Raw genomic sequence first — 21,827 nt, forward strand, 5'->3', positions numbered from 1 at the left:
GCCAATCTGACGACGGTCGCATGTGTTCTTGCAAAAAAAAAAAAAAAACCAAGCCTCACTAGTAACAAAGCAGAAATACACTGGTTTAAAATGGCTGCTGCTATTCCTATCCCCCTCTGCTAGTCCAGCCCCTTCATTCAAATTTCAAAGGCCAATCTGACGACGGTCGCATGTGTTCTTGCAAAAAAAAAAAAAAAACAGCGATCCGACCGTCTTAACGACCATCACGGGCGCATTGGGATCGGATCGAGATCGTTCCGCAAAAAAACCCACAATTTTTGCTAATCGTTTGCTGGGGACTGCCTGGGAGCTCCCGGGAAGTCCAAGGGAAATCGTTCCATGGTCGTCTATCGGTCGTGGACGACGGTGGTCGTCCTGGTGTGTACCCTACATTAGGGAAAGTTCAGGCTTTGTATACACTATACAATCGGCTCTGTGGGGTATGCATGCCCTTTAACAGTGGATGGGGAAGCCTGGCCAATTGATGGACAGGGCAGGGGCAGCGCTCGGAAGGTGACTGATTGAGGTCACCAGGTCTCAGCCTGGCTTCCGCGATGGCTACTGCGCATGCGCTAGATAATGGCGATGAAGCCGCCAACGTGATGATGCGGCGTCATCGTGTCATCGATGATGTCTAGTGTCTGCGCAGTAGCTAATGCAGAGGCACAGAGCGGAGCTGCGGGAGAAAGGGGCCCTCTTCCGGGAGTCCGTGAGATGTCACGGACATTCCGGGAGAGTCGGCAACCCTGATTTATCTCAAGCTTCATTTCCAACTGAAGTTTCTGCATAAAGTTATGGTTTGTTGCTATGTACCAGTAGCATAATGCAGGAGATTGCAGAATGTTAGGTAGCATTACAGATCACAGTCATTAGGGATGGGTAATCACAGGATGTTTCATCGGTAACGCTGCCCATACATATGTGAGATATCGCATGCAATCCTTCAATTTCAACCGCATCTGGCCGAGAAATCAAATGATTTTATGCATTTTTAAGGGGACATTCGACGCGATGCGCGGGCACGCCGGTCGAATGTCGGGTCTCAAGATCTTATGTGCTGCACATAATATCTATTGAATCGCAGGAGCGATCGCATGTGGTTTTTAACCACATGCGATGTTCGATTGCGATCCGCAGGTGTTAGGCGGAGGGAACGCTTTTTCGTCGGTATGGGGAGAGGGGGCCGGAGGGACCGCTGGCGGCGTCATTATATAGCACAAGAAGCGCTAGCGGGTGGCGGGGGTCTGTCAGCGGTGGCGGCAGAAGTGTATAAACCACTGGGCAGCCCAGTGTTTAAACAATTCTGCCGCCACCACTGACTGACCCCCGCCACAACGCTAGCGCTACATAACGCCGCCCTCTTCCAGCACCCGATGTGCCATCTCAAGATGGCATGCAATATCGGGTGCTGCAAAGGGGACACTAGCACCACAAGATGCGATCGGGTTCGATGGACATCGCACTGCAATGGGGTTTTTTTTGTGTGTGTGTGTGTGTGTGTGTCACTGTGTGGTGCTGTCATTGATTTCAGCAGCCAGGCCACTCCTTGTTTTATATTCATAGACAACTAAAAAACATACAAAACAGTAACACACACGGGTCAGATGCACTAAGCTTCAAAAGTTATAAAAGGGAGAGTGATAAACAGTAAAACCAATCAGCTCCTGCCTCACATTTTTTAAACACAGTCTGTGACTTGGCAGGTAGGAGCTGATTGGCTGGTGATTTATCAATCAGCTCCTACCTGCCAAGTCACAGACTGTGTTTAAAAAATGTGAGGCAGGAGCTGATTGGTTTTACTGTTTATCACTCTCCATTTTATCACTTTTGAAGCTTAGTGCATCGGTGTGGTGATGATACAGACTTCAGTTGAGAGAGAAGAGCAAGAAAAAGATTAACTAAAGAGGAAGTGAGAACATTAAAGGTACTGTATATAGTATACTCCTATATTACAACAAACAAAGGGCAGTTTTTTCAACGTACAGTATGTTCTATGTTGCACTGTATGGACCGTTTTTTGTTATTTTCTATGTTCCACTTAAGTTATTAGCCTGTTGCTACTGTTATAAATCAAGTTAAAAATGGTACTTCCTCATCTTTGCGGCCACCGGTTGCGCTACGATATTTACATAGCATACAGCGAGCCTCAAGGGTTATTTTTGACGTCCACGCCACCATCTATTACCATTAGTAATGTTGTGGCAAGTGAAGCACAGTGAGCCACCTAGCCCGAAGCATGGTGAGTAATCGTGAGGGGACAATCGTGATTCACGTAGCAGCTAAGCACGTAGCAGTGGCTGTAAAGATGAGGAAGTACCTTTAAAAATATTTAAAAATAGCAGTTTGTGAGCTGCTGTGAGTTGTTGCAATAAAGTTTTGGGAGGTATGCTATATGCACTGTGGTTTGTATGAGGGGTGGAAACACTGACCATCTCGCAGAGAGAAGACACATTTAGTAGGCAAGTATACTATATGAGGGCTAGGGAATTCCCAGCTTTGAATAAAAAAAAATGTAAAAGAAACAAGCTCAAACAACTGTACCTATGTACAGACATCACAATACAGAAAATGACAAGTATAAATAAGTTGTGGGAACATGCCCAGATGGACCGGCAAATGCTGAACTTTCAATAGTACAGATAACGGGTAACAATAAAACAGTAGATCTCTGGCACAGTTATACCTGTGTTATCGCAGCTACTGTATAAACATTCTTCACACCACAGAGCATGCTCTGTAAATGTATCATTTTTAGGGCTCCAATTATTAAGCATTTACTCTATCACAGCGTCTCTCTATTTGACAAAGGACTGATAACAGCAGTCAGAGATTTCTCCAGCTTTTACACTTCTTTACTTACTTTACTGAAGTACTTGCACAGTAGATAACTATGTAGATATTGCCATAAGTTATGAAAAAGCCCAACTTCTTCACATGGGGCGATATCAGGGCATTTACATACCTCCAGCGGTGTAGCTAGGTGCCATGGTGCCCGGAGCAAGGGCATATTTCGCGCCCCCTTCCCTGTAATTAATTGGGGGTGTGGCATGTTACATTTAAAAATATATAAGACACTGTAACGCAATCTGCTGCGCTATATAAGACACTGTAACGGAATCTGCTGCGCTATATAAGACACTGTAACGGAATATGCTGCGCTATATAAGACGCTGTAACGGAATCTGATGCGCTATATAAGACGCTGTAACGGAATCTGCTGCACTATATAAGACACTGTAACGGAATCTGCTGCGCTATATAAGACACTGTAACGGAATCTGCTGCGCTATATAAGACACTGTAACGGAATCTGCTGAGCTATATAAGACACTGTAACGGAATCTGCTGCGCTATATAAGACACTGTAACGGAATCTGCTGCGCTATATAAGAAACTGTAACGGAATCTGCTGCGCTATATAAGACACTGTAACGGAATCTGCTGCGCTATATAAGACACTGGAACGCAATCTGCTGCGCTATACAAGACACTGTAACGGTATCTGCTGCGCTATATAAGACACTGTAACGGAATCTGCTGCGCTATATAAGACACTGTAACGGAATCTGCTGCGCTATATAGGACACTGTAACGGAATCTGCTGCGCTATACAAGACACTGTAACGGAATCTGCTGCGCTATATAAGACACTGTAACGGAATCTGCTGCGCTATATAATATGCTGACAGTTGTAATTAAATTTATATATATACAGATAAAGATATATACAGCACAGCAGGGTGGCAGCAGAAGCCAGAGATATTCACTCTCCCCCCCTCCCCTCCCCTGGGCCCCACGAATCCCCCAAAGCCCAAGTTTATTACTATGTTTAGTAACATCATTAATTAGCTGTTAAAAAAAAAAAAAAAAAGAAATCCACCTTGAATAATGAGATAACAGGGCGGAATGGGTGGCAGCAGAAAACCTTCTCCTCCTCCAGGCTGGTGACTCTGGGAGGAGTCTGGAATGTTGCTGTACTGCGCTGCAAGGAGGAGGAGAGAAAAAAAAGGGGAGAGAGAAGGGGATGGGATGGGTAGAGAGTAAAAACGATGTGGGAGAAAAAGAGAGGGGAGAGAGAGGGAGTGAGACAGGGAAAGGGGGGAGAGGGAGGAAGTGAGATAGAGGAGCTGAGACAATGCAAGAGGTACGTGGAGACAAGGGAAGAAGAGGAGAGAGGAGGAGAGGGGCAAGAGGGGGAGGGGAGAGGCGGAGAGTAGAATGGGAAAAGAGGAGTAGAGGGGAAAGGGGGACAGAAGAGGAGGGAGGAGGAAGAGCGGGAGACATGAGGGGAGAGGATAGAGCAGACAGAGGGGTGTGCAATGATTTGAAACTTGGAACAGTGGCCAGGCATGACTTTAATTCCCCTCACCTCCCTCCCTCCAAGTACAGACTGGTCTATTTCTCACCTGCGTTGGAAGTAGTGGATGAATGTCCTCTGCTCAAGCAGGCTCCGGCAGTGGGGGTGGGGGGGGGTACTGTGTCCAGGCGTCAACGGGTCAAAGCCTAAGCTCCAGCACTTGCCGCTGTGTGTAACTGCGTCCCAACGCCGGCAGTTCTTTTGTACACCAGCTGTTGGGTGACCGGTGCAGTGTCCTGTTCCCTGTGCCTGGCGCCAGCTCCAACAATCACAGAGGTGGTGAGTTTGGTGTACTGTGCCCCGGCGGGTCTATTGTGCGCCACCAATATTGTGCTGTAGCTGTCTTCCCCAGCGCCGGCTCCAGCGATCGCGGTGGTGGCGAGTGTGATGTTCTGCACCCTGGCGGGGGACACTGCTTGTCATCTGCGCGCACAGCCACTGAAGGGGTGGGGGGTGGGCACGGACGGCAGCGCGGCAATATATAAAATAATGAAAAGGGAGCAGGGGATAGCGTGCTGGGTCCTCGGGCCCCATAGCACTTGCATCTCCTGCACCCATTGTAGTTACGCGCCCCTGCTAGTTGAAGGGATCATTTGCGGAGGGGGGGGCGGGCCTGCGGCGCCATTCCACCAATCGGCGCCTGGAGCATGAGCTCCGGTGGCTCCGCCCTCCCTACGCCTCTGCATACCTCCCAACTTTTTTGCGCATACGCACAGCGTCTATTCTCGGCAAGCTGGGGGGGCTCCCAACTGCGTGGTTTATATCTCCCAACCGTCTCGGGAAGCCGGGACTGCGGTAAGCAGTACCGGGACGACGGGACATTGGCCGTAAATCGTGAATGTCCCGCCGAATCCGGGACGGTTGGGAGGTATGCATTTAAGCAATCACACAATAGTCAGTCTACAGGAGAGTGCCCATGACCAACATGCTGCAATAGGCCTGCACTTATTTGATGCTTATTTTAGCTTGCATGCGATGGTGACCTTTTGAATTTGGTGCAATCCTCTATCCAATCACAGATCATGGACTGGCAGCCAATAGGAAATGACCACAGTGAGCCAATCACAGAGGGCTGCATCATGCAGTAGCTCCATCCTCTCTGATGTCAGATGCCGCCGGGCAGAAGAACCAGTTGAGCAGCAGTGGTCAAAGAGAGAAAAAATTGTGGGAATAGCTTCAGTGGGCGTGGAAGACTTCAGGAGAAGGTGGAATCAGCAAAAAAGATTGGAAGCGGTGCCTGAAGTTGAAGAATAAGAGGCAGTGCCAGAACTGGCCAGTTGCAGAAGATTTAACTGAGGACCAGATAAGCTTACAGTGGTGGGAAGCATAAGAGCACTGTGAAACTCCACACTGGGTAGGCCATCTGTGAGGTATATGGGCTATTTCACAACAGCTGTTTGGATACACTTGAGTACACTACCGGTCACCCAGCATTATCCTAATCAAGATTGAATTTTGATGCTGACATCTGTTATTGAGTGGGAGAACCAGGGTATTTAAAGGTTATACCATTGGGCCAGTTCTATACAAGAGCTTAGTTATCTGGCAGAATATTTATACCCACAAAAAATTCTCTGTATACAATCAATTTGAGACACTACAAGAAGTGCAACTGCTTCTGTCATCAAATGCCCCTGATGAAGTCACGTAGTTGACGAAACGCGTTGGGCCTGCTGTTGAATCGTTATACACTGTTAATTGATTCCACCTAATGACCATGTTAATTGTGTATCTTTTATAAGCCGTGGTGTTGGCTTTTATTAAATATTTTATAAACTGGGGAAAAGTTGTGTACTTTCACCTTTTAGCGCACTCTGTTTCTGCTCTGTATTTCTATCTGTTCTGGGTCCCGGCTAACAGGGGACTCTAAGAGTTGCTGCTGTTCACCATTGAGGCGCGGATCTTTAGGTACCCTTTGTTCTTTTTATATATATATATATATTTTTTTTTTTTTTTTTGTCTTTTCACAATTAAGCAGGCTTAATTCCAGAGGGCCCCTTAACAAGATTGGTTCTGGACACTAGTCCCAGGACACTCCAAAGGATCTGAGCCTCTCTCCAAATAAGGTAATTTGGTCATGAGGCCCGGATCACTCTGCCCCTGATGTAAGCAGGCCAATGGTCCTGATTTACCATAAAAAAAATTGGCTCTGGGAATTAAGCCTAGGGTACTTAGATTATATTAAATTGTTAGCCTTTACTCACTTAAATCACACTGGGAATTAGGCCAAGGTCAAAATCTCCTGAATTGAACAGTAGAGGTGGCCAAACTGTGCAACTCCACCTGCTTGTACAACTGGTTCTTCCCAGTAGAGAGCTTTCAGGCCTTCTTCACATCTTTCTTCTGGACAGTAGGCCTTGCTCCTAAGTGCAGGGTTCAATTTTCACCTGGTGTGTGAGCACTAACAGGTGAAATTTGGAGTTTGACGCCAAAAGTGCAAGCGATGATTTTTACTTAAGCCAAAAGTTCCCAGGGTATGACAATCTGCTTTGTAGAAGCAAATTGCTCATATCATATTGTTCCTTTTCAATATATTCTCCTCTACCTGTACAGCCTTAAGGTAAGATGGTGTGAACCAATTATGCCACCAACTACACGTGCACCAAGCGAAATCTCCATACCGTACTCTTCTTATGCTGCCCATACACTTATGCGATCAGATGTGATGCGACATCACAATGCAATGTCCCATCGCATCTGATCGCATCAAGTGGTGCCCAGTGCAGCACCCGATGTCGCATGCCATCCTGTGATGAACATCGGGTGCTGGAAGAGTGGTGGGGCTGTTTAGGCGGGACCGGAGCTTGTCAGCAGCGGGACTTGTCAGCAGCAAACACTGGATGGCCCTCTGATTGGCTGAGAGAGCTCTCTGTCAGCGGCCTCAGCCAATCAGAGGGGCGGCCTCAGCCAATCAGAGGGCCGTCCAGTGTTTCAGTCATCTGCTGCCGCTGCCGAGTCCCACCGCCTGAAAAAGCTTCACCGCTCCGGTCCCTGCTACACAGCGATTGCTCATGCAATTCGATAAATATTATGTGCAGCTCATAATATTTATCGATGCGACATTCGACAGCGTGCCTGCGCATCGCGTCGAATGTGAGATTAAAAATGCATGCAATTATTCGATTTATCGGCCAGATGTGGCCGAAATCGAATGATTGCATGCGATATCTCACATATGTATGGGCAGCATTCCATTTCCATAGGGATTCAGTGCATGGATGAAACGTGACATCACTATATTGACTATCGGAGATGCTTGATGCCTAGATGTAATATATCAGGGAGTCCTGCCCCTCTATAGTGGATACTATTTATTTCTCTCTCATTCTTATTACTTTCTCTCTTTCCATTGCTACTATCTCACATTCCCCAACTTGGGACTGGAAAAAGTTAATGATGATAACAGTGGCATGTTGACTCTAGCTCAGGGGTTCTCAAACTTGGTCCTCAGGACCCCACACAGTTCACGTTTTCCAGGTCACCCAGCAGGTGCATTCATTACTCATTGACACATTTTAAAAGATCCACAGGTGGCGCTAATTATTTCACTCATGATTCTGTGAGGAGACTTGCAAAAAATGCACTTTGTGGGGTCCTGAGGACCAAGTTCGAGAACCTGTGCTCTAGCTGCATCTTTATCGCAGATAGTTTTACTATTAACCCACCACCAGATAGGGGATGTCTGGCGGTGGCAATGGTGGCGGCACATGTGCAGCACATACTCTGTGTCTTTTTTTTTTTTTTTTTTTAAATACCCCCGACTGCAGAGTGTAATCACAGCGTAAGAGCTTCCCCATAAGCTCTGTCCCTGCCTGTGATTATTGATACATCCATGCAATGTAATCAATTATCACAATACAGATTGGGGCAATGTTATCACATTCGCATCCTCAGATGTGGACTATGACAAATCTGCCCCTAGAACTCTGTCTTTATAGTTTCCACTGGATGCAACAGGTGCCGGATGATTTACTGACAGTCGGGATTCAGTAATTTCTCCGACATCTGAATCCCGACTGCCACGATCGTAATCCTGACGTACACAGGCTATTTTCCCTAGTACCATACCCGATGCATCATACCTTTCCTTTTATTCAATCTTTACTTACAGACTTGCAGCCATTACCAGCCAATCCCATTCTCCCCATCTCAGCTACAATATATCCAAGACAAGCTGCAAAGGGTTATGAGGTTTCTTCCTCAGAGTGGCATTTAGTTATTGTACATACATATAAATGGATGCCACAACTATAACCAATGACCAACAGACTATCCACCATTATATCAGGGGTCAGATAACGCGTCTTACCATGCACACAGAACTATTTATGTTTCTCAAAAGCCACATACTGTACAGTATCAGTAGCACACGCAGGGGGGTTTCTGAGTACCCAGAAATTCCCCAGGGGTCTTAGGATCCTAGTCTTAAAGCTGAGGGTCCCCTCTTTCCATGGGTACAAGAATTTTAAAAATCGTCCCTTGGGAACCGGAGATATCTGACTTCAAAGTAGTGGTCCCCATCCAAGCCTGTTAATTGCTCTTCCCAGATATTTCAGTTTCTGTCTGACTTAGAGTTTTTCTGAGGGGATATTCCAAAAGCTGGGACTCTCCCCCTTTGATGGACACTAGTAGCCTGTCTCTACTGTTCCCAGAACCAGAGATATCAGCCTTCCAGCAGCTGGTTACTGCTCCAGCTCCACACACCTGGTATGTAGTTTTATATACTCGTTGGCAGCAGATTGCTCTGCCTCCTGAACACTGATACCCCTAGTGCCCAATACCATTTGGTAGGTGGGATTATCTAGTTTTTAATTCCATTAAAATCTAAGAAATCTATTTCCGGGAACTGGAGATATCTGCAGTCAAGCAAGCTGCCCTCCCACCAGAAAATTATGAATAATAAGCCCACTCCACTATACACCCCTCCTCTGCATATTAAACATCCTGTATAACCCTGGAAGTTATGTATCAGGGCCCCTTCATTTAGCCCAATGCCCCCTTCTCCCACCTCATCTCCCACCATCTGTGCAGTAAAGGGGTAATAAGTGGAAATTACTGATCCAGGCCCTACATGCTGAGTGGTTGATATAATACCCCCTACCACCCGAGGGACATCAAAGCTATCCCCACTGCTGTTATATTTATATGTGTGTGTATGTATGTGTGTGTGTGTATATATATATATATATATATAATATATATATATATATATATATATATATATATATATATATATATATATATTATATATATATATATATTTTTTTTTTTTATTATTATTATTATTATTATTTATATACATTTGGTCTATCTATAATACTTTAACTGACCCGGCATGTACTGGGTCAACTAAGTGTCCATCTCCGTGCTTTGCTCCACCCCTCTGGAAACCCCATTCTGAAAATCCTGCGTTTGCCCCTGAGTATCATTTATTTACAAATGTGAAAGGTTGTTTTAGAACAGTGTCTGGATGCTGTGCAGTCTGTGACTGCATGTAACGTGTCAGACCTGTGACATGAACTACATAGTTCCCAAGACTAGGATGCCTTGCAAAACCCAACTGCGCTATAGCTCAGACAGAATGAGACTTAACCCCTTTCCTGCCACATAACTGCTATAGCACCTTGTATGCTAATGATTTCTTTAATGGAAAAATCACCTCTCCCTCATCGTTAGTCACTCAGTGATGTCTCCTGGGTCCCACTGGCTGTGACGGCTCCCACTGTCAGCTAGCAATGTGACATTTGATTAGAAAAGGGCAGGTCTGTGGGAGACTGGTGACCTTGGAAGGCCAGACCCCACAGCTGGACTCATATTCGCTTATATAGATCTACATGAACTTCTATTTATACCGTAATCTTCTGATGAAGGAGACAGACCAAAGTGAGAATATAACTTCCAGACCATACTGTCGCAAATACCTTCCAAAGTAAATGTTAGTAACATTAGAAAGAAGATTATCTTGTACCCCTTCAGACCTTATTAAGGCGGGTTCCAGAGCCCTAGGCTAATACAGAAGTGCCCGCCCCCTCCCTTCCCCACCACCAATTGTTCCGCTCATATTCAGCTAAAAATCTGTAACGGGCTCCATTCATATTGCCACTTACAGCCCTAGCAGTGCTGGCGACGGCAACAGTGGCATCAATCACAGTTTCTTGTAACACTGGCAATCCCTGCAGGCACAGTTCCCTGGGGAGATCTCACCTTGCTCAGCCCCAACTCCAGGGGCAACAGGAAGAGCTCCCATCCCATCGCAATCTATTGTGCACTGCACACACCCCTAGGAAATTGACAAGAAAGGTGTTTCACCACACCATACCCTCGAAGATGACCCATTCCATTAGGTACAAAATTCTCTGCTTCTGGACTTGCCTCTTAATTGATAATTGCACTGACCTGTGTTTAACTAGTTCAGTGATGATAACGGTGTTCCACCACTGGTGAAGGCAATCCTAAATTAAGGAAGAAGTCCAGAAGCAGAGCATTTTGCACCTAATGGAATGTTGGAGGGTGTGCCACAGGTGATGGCAATCATACATTGCCAGGGAAGTCCAGGAACAGAGCTTTTCTCCCTGAAGGAGAGGGTCAGGTAGGCAACCCTGGGTTTTAGTCATTAGCCACTAACATTTATATAGTCCTAATTAATACCTGATCATTAGATACATGCAATGTGTCAGTAAGGCAGTGGTAAACAGGGTAGACTGCTATAGATACATGCAATGTGTCAGTAAGCCTGAGTTATAAAGTATAAGCTGCTATAGAATCGCAGGCAGTCGCTCTCCGTGAATTCACATTTTAGAAATGCTAGCACTGGGGTAGCCAACCCTAGTCCTCGAGAGCTACCAACAGTGCATGTTTTGCAGGTCTCCTCACAGAATCACAAGTGAGCTAATTAGCTCCATCTGTGTATCTTTTAAAATGTGTCAGTGATTAATGAGTGCAGCTGTGCAGCAGCTAGGTTGTCTGGAAAATGTGAACTGTTGGTAGCTCTCGAGGGCTAGGGTTGGCTACCACTGGTGTAGCAACATACCTCCCCACATGTCCCTCTCCCAGAGGGACACAAAGCTCTGTTCCTGGACTTCCCTCTTAATGTATGATTACCATCACCTGTGGAGAAACAACGTTATCAATTAATCTGTTCAACACAGGTGATGGCCATCATACATTAAGAGGAAAGTCCAGGAATAGAGCATTGTGTCCCTCCTGGAGAGGGACATGTAGGGAGGTATGTAGCAATACATCAATTCTTAGTGAGATTACCAGTGATAAGAGGTTATAACTCCATAATTAATAAATATGCCCCTTTACATCTCACCATAATCTCTTACATACTGTATTTGCTCTTTGGTAGTTGCCCTCTCATACCGTACTCTAGTCAACTGTCTGTACATAAGGGGTGTGCAGTTTATTGTCCCATTCAGTAGCACTCTCTCTGGCTGAAGTGTGTGCTATTTCTGTTTCCCTTTGTAAGGAATTTTAATAAGTTTTCATGCAGCTTCCCACCTGCTGGTAAATCCACCTGAGAACGTTGTACATAGCGTAATGGAATACAACAGCACACCATGCGCCTGAAGCACAGTTAGTATAGTCATCATCAGATGCAAGATGTACACCTGCAAGCAGGCACATTTCTGCTGCATAGCCCAGATTCATGTGAAGATACTCTCACTGGACAGCGCCGTGATAGTGCCCAAGCCACCTCTTCTGTTGTAAATGTAGCTGCAATTTAAGGGCCCAATTCAGGTTGGCTCAGTAAGCTGCGAACATCCCCCTGCCGCCACCAATTCCCCTCGGTAACATGTGAGGGGATGTGTAACGAGAACACGTCCCCTCGCATGCCTCCGCTGACTTTTATTTGCAGACGGAGCTGTTGGCTGACGTCCTGTGATGTCAGCAACCCATTCACGGCAGGCATCGGTCCACCCGTATACCCATGGGAAGGCCCAGGGTTTTCGTATTAGAACATCCATGTCTTTCCTGGTGAGGACTCCTATTACAAGTAGGGTTACTTACTGCTGAGAGGGGAATAAGGGGGATTGCTGTCAATCAGTTTCTCATTCCATTTCTCTAACTTTGGGTCAGATGTTCCAAGCATTGGAGAGTGATAATGTAGACAGAGATAACCAACCAATCAGCTCCTATCATTTTTAAAACATTTCCTGTAACATGGCAGTTAGGAGCTGACTGGCATATAAATCACTCTCCAAGGCTAAGTACATCACCCCTTCTGGCTTTTAGAGGATAAAAGCTGATTAGTTGAGATCAAAGGCGCATCAGTGGCCGGCTAGTGATGGGGGATCACCCATACTAAATGCAACTGTTGTGGCATCAACATATCCCTTTTTGCGGAGGAGCTCATTAATAAAAATGAAATATTGTATTACCATAATGCCGAGACAGAAAGTAAATATAGGTTATAGTAAAAGTGAAGTTGACACTACTCCTGTGCGAAGCTGAGGCGGGTCGTTCATGGTATGAGATCTTGTTAGTTATTTGCTTTTATCATATGAATTGGCTGTTTGGGGCATTTTATCTACATAAACAAAGATTTCCTGGGGCATACGCACATGGAGATTTGAGTAATTTAGTGTGGGAGATTTCCCACAGTCCAGATCTCCTATACACATTGAGAGATTTGCACAAGAGATTTGTGCTGAGCAATTTAGCATAGATTTTTGTTAAGCAAAAAAAATTATAATACAAATTAAAATAATGGTTTGGTATTAAAGGAGGGTGGACGTAGATCACTCAGATCGCTGATTAGATATATGCTGCATGCTTCATTGATCTAGACCGGCGATAGCAACATGCGGGGCTGCGAATCACCATCGCGGTGGGGCACACACAATGAGGAGTATTCAATGTTTTTTGAGAGTCTGGCTCACCGCTCACTGTTCTGTGTCCCTGTGATCTCGCTGAAGTGCTCGGCACTTTTTATTATCTCCTCATTTCTGACTTCCTCAGTATTCAACGTGTGGCCAGCTCGCCGGCCCCTTTTGCGAACTTAGTATAATTATGCAAGTTCAAATGGGAGTGCTGTAACTGGAGAGATCTGTTTTCTCCTGCTCTCCACGTGAGCTGGTCAGACTGGGATATTCCTGAGCTGGGTGTTCATCTCAGCAGCGTGTTCCTCGCATTTGTGGACTTGTATTTTTTTACAAAGGTTTAGAAAGGTTAATGTTTTGTTCAGTATTTATTTTACAACAAGTGTGACTATTTTAATTGGGTTTGTGCAGACGGGTGTATTTTGTTCTGTTTGGCCTTTATCCTTGTGTTGTGCTTTTAGCATTGTTTCTTTGCCCTGTGTTTTTATTTAATTTATTTTATAATTGTTAGCGTGTTTAAAAGCCTGTTTGGGGGTTAGGTGAGGAAGAAGAGAGGAAGCATGGGAAATTAGTAGGAGCATTCCAAAATGATTTCTTATTGGTTACCATTAAAATAACTTATTAAATTCCAAATAAATTAATATAGAAGTACAGCATTATGGCACTTGCAATAAATACATTAGAGTACATTTTTTTTAATTTATAAGCCATAAAAAAACAAAAAAAATAACAACTTTAACAAAGATAACCCTGCAGTTCACCTAAAAAAGATGCCGAGGGGAAAAATGGAGAACATCTCTAAAAAAAGAAACCAGCAGGACTCGCAATTTGTGCATTGAATACACTTTTTGAGAGAGACACTAAAATCCCCATTGAACAGACATGGGGAGAAGTGCAGGGTGAACTGAGTTAGCTTCGCAAAATATTTTTGGAGAAGCAACAAAGTTGAATACAGGGAAGCACAAAATATGAGAGAAAAGTTCACTACTCTCCAAAAAACATGCACACTCACCGTTATTTACGGCGACATAGGAGCATTGAATACATGCCAATGAGCGATTTGTGTATAATTCCTAACTGATCAAACCAGATCACTTAGAAATTAAGCAGAAATCTCCCTGTGCAAATGGCCATTTACTTCCTATAGTTTTGGCAACAAAGGATAGATATTTCTACTTTATTACAAATGATTAATGGGCAATTGTTTATTATGTATAAAGCTGTGTACACACAGTGCAAAATATTGTTCAGCAATATATTGCTCAGTGTCCAGTTTTTATCAGAGACCAGAGATGGTCGCTGAAGAAAAGGAGACTCTGCCGGGGGAGCTGCAGAGGAAAACCTCTGGTCCAGCGACCATTAGGGGGCTGAACACGGGAGCGTGCAACCGGCGATTTATCGCCACAGTACAAACAAATCACTGCCAATATGGTAGCTCAGCGACCATATTGCCAATGATATTGCACCATGTTTACACAGCTTAAGATGGATTTGTGAGAAATATCTTTTATCAAAGAACAGAAGACTAAAACTTTCTTTCCGATATGGGAAATGTTAATATTCACTCTTCCAGTGGATCTTAAACAAAAAATCAGTAGTTGCTTCATGCCACATTAAGGGCCTGATTCAGAGTAAGTTGTAGTTTAGCAAGTATTGCTAAACTACACTCCCGGCCCCAGCATTTGGTGGGGGCCAGTGGCGTAACTACTGTAAGGCAGCCCCAGCAGCCGCTTGGGGGAGCAAGCAACAGTAGGGTCTGTGTGGGCGCCGGTACCCGCTCGACGCACTGACATGCTGCTGCCTGCCGCTGCCCACTGACTGAGCACTGGAGGCGAGTCAGCCGCAGCGTGGGTGGGGCCATAGCAGAGATGTCAAATTACCCCTTCTCCGTTATGCCTGTGATGTCATCACGTCACATGCTGGGGAAACATGCTGGAGAGGAGCCTGGAGGGGGGGGGGGGGGGGGCACCACAAACTTTTTGGCAGGGGAGAGCAAAATAGTTACTCCACTGGTGGGGGCATCCAGCCCAGGGCAAGGACGCCCCGCAATGTGCCCACAAAATTACCAAGATAGCAACTAACTCTCACCGGAAAAGGTAGTACAGGTCGAGTATCCCGTATCCGAATATCCGTTATCCGAATTATTCCGAAATACGGACATTCCAGACATTTTTTTGCTAAAAACTCACTGGAGACATTTGTAACAGCATCACTGGGGACATGATATGTGCAAGACAATGATTGCTTGGCATTCAAATTCAGTGCTGAGATAGTACACAAATTTTGTTTCATGTTTTGAAACCTTGTTTTTTGAACAATTAAAATATATTTGTGTGTATTTTATGTGGTAATAAAATATATTTCTGTGTATATTATGTGTTTATACAGCATAAATGCAAGATACTTCAAAATACATCATTGAAATATTAAAATATTCCGAAATACGGAATAATCTGTTATCCAAAATTCTCCTGGTCCCGAGCATTTTGGATAAGGGATACTCAACCTGTAAATGGTGCCTTATGTGTCTTATGGGAATAGGCTAAAAATACCACTTTTATCATGTATGTGCCGCCTAGCAACAGCAACGATTCAATTTTATCCTATTCCGATTTCTAGCTCTGTTGATTGTTCTTCTAAATAAAAGATAATTCATTTTTGTTTTGCCTTCTATTCATAGTCCTCAGAAGGATCTAAAAAAAAAAAAAGTTGCAAACATTTGCTACGAAATACAATAAGTAAATAGACATTTTCCGATTTCTTATTTGTTCAAATCAAGTAAGTTTACTTTGTCACAAACTTTATTGTCAAACATGTTAATTCCAGGCCTTCACTTTAAGCTCACATATCTTTTTCATGTGTTCACACAAAGTTCATGTTGTCTGAAGATTTCAAAGAAACAATAGTAAACTAAAAATGTTAACAGGTTATAACACTCGATCCTCAGGGCCCCGCACAGTTCATGCTTTCCAGGTCACCTGTGGATTTTTAAAATGTGCCAGTTGGTAATATCTGTACACAGTGCACCTGTCGGGTGACCTAAAAAAACATGAACTGTGTGGGGCCCTAAGGACGAGTTACAAACATGTTAATAATTTTCATAAACCTTGCTACCATTAGCCGTCTGTAGGTGGTAACTCTATTTCCTAGAACAAGTGCATTTTACAGTTCATAGATTTCTGGAAATACACTCTCAGGGAAATTTACTAAGATGTGAGTTGTATTTCACATGGGATGTTGCTATGGGCAACCAATCAGAAACTACTTTTCATATTTTTAGCACCTTCTAGAACAGGCATGGTCAAACTATGGCCCTCCAGCTGTTGTGAAAATACACATCCCAGCATGCCTTACCATAGTTTTAGCATTACCTAATAGCAAAACTGTGGCAAGCAGGAAGCGTGACTGTGAAATGGCGCCAATACTCGGGACGCTGAGCTTTTATAGACTCGCCGTCTCACAAGAATCCGACCCCAGATTCCCGCATTCTGCCGCACTCGGGTTTCCAAACAAAGCCGGAAACTTGCGAGTGCGGCTCGTGGGTCATCGGGCCGGTTGTGTTCGGAGCGGTTTGGATTCCATGGAATCCGAACTGCTCATCTCTAATTTAGAGTGTGCTAAACCTTAAAATCTAGACAAAATATGTTCAGATAATATTTAATAAAAATTCAAATGGACATGGTCAAAAAGCAAAACCTACTACTACTAATTTTGGTTCTGACGATAGTGAGAAAGTATATTTTGATCCACTGGACTGCAAAAACTGCACCACAATTGATTTCAGTTAAACAAAACTTAATACAAATTCTCTATTTCGAAAGGAAGTATGCAAAGTTGGACCTAATACATGGAACCAGTAAATTTTTCAAGAAAGACTGTTTATTGACTCTCTGGACTCTACTACCAAATCCCATATTCTTTCGGTTTTCGACACAGCTTAAAAATTTGACCAAACATTTTGATGTTCATCGTATTGTCCCTTTCGGAAGGGACAAACTCAACTATAAAGTACCTCGATATGTGATCATTTTTATTGCAATTATAATTGTTGTTGTAAATGTTACGGTAATTGACATTGTATAACGGACTATATTTTATATTTGAAAAAGGATGAAAAATCAAAGTGATCAAGAACGACCTCTTACTCTTACTTTAATTGCTGCCCCTTCCTTCCCCCCCCATCCTAAACCCCTATTTTCTGTCAATTGTCTAGATATGTTGTTTTGTCATTAGTAGTTTGGATGATCAATAATCCGTACACAGTATGTGCTGTATAGGAAAACACCATTTAGTATTCTCTATTACAGAGAGGCTAAAACCAACATGTCAAGTCACAGGGTTTATTGTCTAACACAAAATGCGAATATATATACTGATATGCATTGTAATAACTGTTATGTATAACAAGTAAAGTGTAATCTATAATGCTATACTCTAAGACAACTTATCACTATTGTTATTATTGAAAATTCTTCAATAAAAAGTATTTAAAAAAAAAATATTGGTACTTGTGTAATATCTGGGCCCCCGATTTTTTCATCGCATCGCATGCAATATAGTGACATACAATTCATGCAATGTGATTTTTCATTGTAAAGACCTGATTTTTAATTGTATAGTCACCCATGGGTGATTTCATACCCCCACTATCCAACTATGCATGGAGTTGATTTTATATAGTGTGGCGAGCGGACGCAGAATACATGTAAAGTAATCCGCGTCCCCTCGCGGGGCTCGCTGCGCTCGTCACGCTTCGGGCACGGTGGCTCGCTGCGCTCGCCACACTATATAAAATCACCTCCATGCGTAGTTGGATATTGGGAGTATGAAATCACCCATAGTTGACTATACAATTAAAAATCAGGTCTTTACAATGAAAAATCGCATCACATCGCATGCCTTAACTAGTGGCATGCAATGAAAAAAATCGGGTGCCCAGATAATACACAAGTACCAAAATATTTAATAAAAATTGCCCTCGGGGCATAGCAATGTGCATACAGGTTTTTTAGTACAGTACAGGGAATAAACTATAAGAGATCCTCTTATCGAGTTGACAAAGCAGTCAATCAGACAATGTAGTTAGCCCAATAAGTTTCGTCATGGTGTTGACTTCATCAGGGGCAAAGATACAGCAGTTTGGTAAGATGACCACACAATCTATTGTTAGGAACCATATTCCTAACACTAGATTGTGTGGTCATCTTATCAAACTGCATATAATAATAACATTTTTATAATACACATGTTCCTAAACAGACTAATCTAAAATTTTAACCAATTTTACAGTAAAATGCATTGAGAGATCAATTATGGAGCTATACTAATCTCAAGGCTGCCACAAACAAAAAAAATAAGATGCAAGTGCACTATTCACAGTGGCGTAACTACTGTAAGGCAGCCCCAGCTGCCGCTTGGGGGAGCGAGCCACAGTGGGGTCTGTGTGGGCGCCGGCACCCGCTCAATGCACTGATATGCTGCTGCCTGCTGCTGCCCACTTGCTGAGCACCGGAAGCTAGTCAGCCGCAGCGTGGGTGCGGCCATGGCAGAGATAAAAAATCCCTCCACTGTTTCAATTGACTGTGTACAGAGCCCACTATTGGCTACTGTGTACAGGATGGGCGGGCAGATGGACGTGATAGGGCGGCCTGTGATGCATCGGAGCCAAGGGAAGCCACGACTATTCAAGCATATATAGATTTGTAATACAGAGTGATTTAAAAGTCGCAATACACCCTTTTGTATCAAAAACTGTACAGGAAATGGCAAAACTGGATACTACAGTAAGGTATGCTAGGTACATACCCTAAAAAATAAAGACACCCACCTCACCCATACATTACTGGCGTATTCAGTTTTCCCATTTCCTGCACAGTTTATGAAAACAAAAACCTTGTCTTCCACTCATAATGACATGGGCCTAATTTTCTTTCTAGCCTCACTTTTACCTCTCTCCTTTTTATTGCAGCATTCTTCTTCTAAAAATAATACAGTACCTGCAGTCCTAGATGATGGAACTCCATGAACCAACCTTCAGTCAATACTTGTGCACCAGAAAGATAGTTCAATAGAAAACCTGTTCTAACACCAACTTCCACTACCAATATATACTGTCTTCTAATCATAGGCCCCCTGGTTTAAGTGCCTAATATTCACTTAGTCATCCAACGCCGTAGAGTATGTCTCCTCACTTCTGGTTTCTCTGTCCACCCCTCCACCAATCGCTTCTTTACTCACTGCTCTTTACTTCACCACTGATTTCAAAGGATAAATTGACACTCCATCAATAATTATCTCTAAACAGATCCAGAACCTTATACTTACTTCAGTTGTTTGGTCTCCATTTCCCAGGTCTTTTCATGCCCCTGTTCATCTTCCCCCATCAACCTATTCCAACCTACCTCCTCCACTCTCCTCCCCAGCAAATGTCTGCTGGCACCTAGCATAACTCTTTACATTGTAACTTGTGATTTCATCTTCTCTCATGTCTTATATCCCCAACCTCTCTTCCAAACTACGTTTCCTTTAATTTTCTTCCAGAATTCTTGATTATATATTTTACACCCATATCATCCTCCTTTGTCCTGCCTAATCAGTTCTCATCATTTGAATTGTAGTCACTAAAGAGTCCATTATTCTACCCACAATAAATATGAAGTTTCTTCTGCATACTCGTCCTACTTGACCTTTCTTCTACTTTTGATACAGTCAACTATACTCGTTCTCTAAATATCCTTCAATCTCTGTAAATGATCTACCGGTGCTTCTAATTTTGTCTCATCCTTTCCATTACTGCCTTTATCTGTTGGAGTCCCTCAGGGCTATATTCCTGGTCTTCTATTCTCAGTAAACTAATACAGTATGCTATTTTAGGCTTGCCTAACACCATTATGAAAATCCACCTCTCCTTATCTGACCTCTTTTATTGCTTGTGGCCAACCTCCAATCTACCATCGCCACTGAGCTGTCCCAGAGCTAGATGAAGCTCAACATACCCTTCCTCAAAGTGTTGATGTTCCAGTCTGTCTCAGTGTATGTAAACAGCCACCCCCAACCCAGTACCTTGATGTCATCTTTGACTTTTGCTGTGATGTCCACTTTTCCTTTGAAACATTGCCAGTATATGCCCCTTTCTTATTTTCGTTGTTACAGAAGCCCTTATCTACAGATGGAGCCAGCCTCTTCTAGAAGGGGTCTGGCGGTCAGACCGCCAACTGCCAGCCCCCGCTAGCCACCGGAAGGGGACACATGTGCATCCCCTTCTAATGGAGCTCCCCCCGGGTCCCCACCGCCTCGCTGTCTGTCCCTGATGTGGTCCCCCACCTCCCTGCTCCCCCCCCCCAAACCTGCCCATCTCTCTGAAGCGCTGGCTGAGAGGCGCTCCATCTGTATTTGCTTAATATTTATGGCAACACATCCGACCTTCCCCTAACTTGTCTAACCCAGCTATGATCCATTCTAAATGCCTCAATGTGACAGATTCCCCCCCCTCCACCAGTCTACTGCTTCACACCCACTGCAAATCTCCACACTTGCTTCTCATAGCCCCAACCCAAGCTACGAACCATTCTTCTCACCAAAACCTTCCACCATACATTTCTGACCTCATCAAGAGATACTCTGTAGATCTGCCTCTGATGTGTACGTACTGCAATAAGTGCATATCCCAGTTTTAAGACCTCTTCTGTGCAGCTTATCACGTTCTATGTACAAGTTCCTATGTATTTATTTTTCTACATGATTTCAGTATTATTTGTTATTCCAACCACCCAGCACTGCAGAGTTTTGGGATGTTTTTAACTTTTTACCAATAAAACAAATTGTACTGATGATGAGGACAATGTTTATATTACAGTATATTGACCTCTATTCAGTGTTATACTATAACCTGAGAAGCTGCTTATATAATATACAGTTGTCCCTCTACCCCATATATTTCATGCAGTTAATAGTACATTCCCCTCATTTTCAGCTTCTTCTCATTAATCCCCCACTGATCGCAGTGATACTTTAACTCTGTTGGACTCTGACTCTCTATATAATCCCAGACTTGAAACACAAATACCTGTATTGCTTGTGACTTGCTCTGCAAGTCCCTCCACACTCTACCTTTGGGAATGCTGCACCCTGATTTCATTCCTAATGAATCACTGAGTCCGTTACATGAGCCGCTAAATAGGGAAATCTAGAAATCTTTCCCTGAGCTTCTGACCGGATCCTGGGGCTTATTGCAAACACTGCAGGTATGTTTTTCCAATCTCATACTATTTGCTTTCAGTCATTTCTTATTCAGAGCTCACAATGTAACATTACAGGTATGAACAGGAGCCATGTATGGCAGATCCTCATAGTCAGTACTGAGATATTATCTTTGATTATATAAACTAATTATGTCATCCCTTCCTTAAAAAGCAGGCTTGTCCACATATACTCACAGGGTGTAATTCATAATGGGCATAGCCAGGTGTAATTACTAATGGGCATAGTAACAACCGCATACAAATGAGTATATTTGCCACGTGACACATGCATACAGTAGGTACAATTTGTATATGACCACTCTGAGGTGCTTACTGTTTATTGCTATTTATAATTTTTTAATTATCTTTATAAAGGTGTTTTGATGTTCTCAAGACCTTCTGTTT

The 21,827-nt window shown here is 43.6% G+C and overlaps 1 protein-coding gene across 1 annotated transcript in view; it reads left to right on the top strand.

Moving 5' to 3' along the window:
- Positions 1-5,384: 5,384 nt before the first annotated feature.
- The window catches only part of LOC146045784 (solute carrier family 22 member 6-A-like), a 37,813-nt gene continuing 21,370 nt past the window's right edge, over positions 5,385-21,827 (top strand). The window contains exons 1-2 of the mRNA XM_083164840.1: positions 5,385-5,711; positions 19,151-21,425. The gene's annotated coding sequence lies outside the window, so the exon portion shown is untranslated. The remainder of the gene's footprint in view (positions 5,712-19,150; positions 21,426-21,827) is intronic.

Source organism: Crinia signifera, chromosome 11 (assembly GCF_055691185.1).
Source record: "Crinia signifera chromosome 11, ASM5569118v1, whole genome shotgun sequence".
Taxonomy (NCBI): domain Eukaryota; kingdom Metazoa; phylum Chordata; class Amphibia; order Anura; family Myobatrachidae; genus Crinia; species Crinia signifera.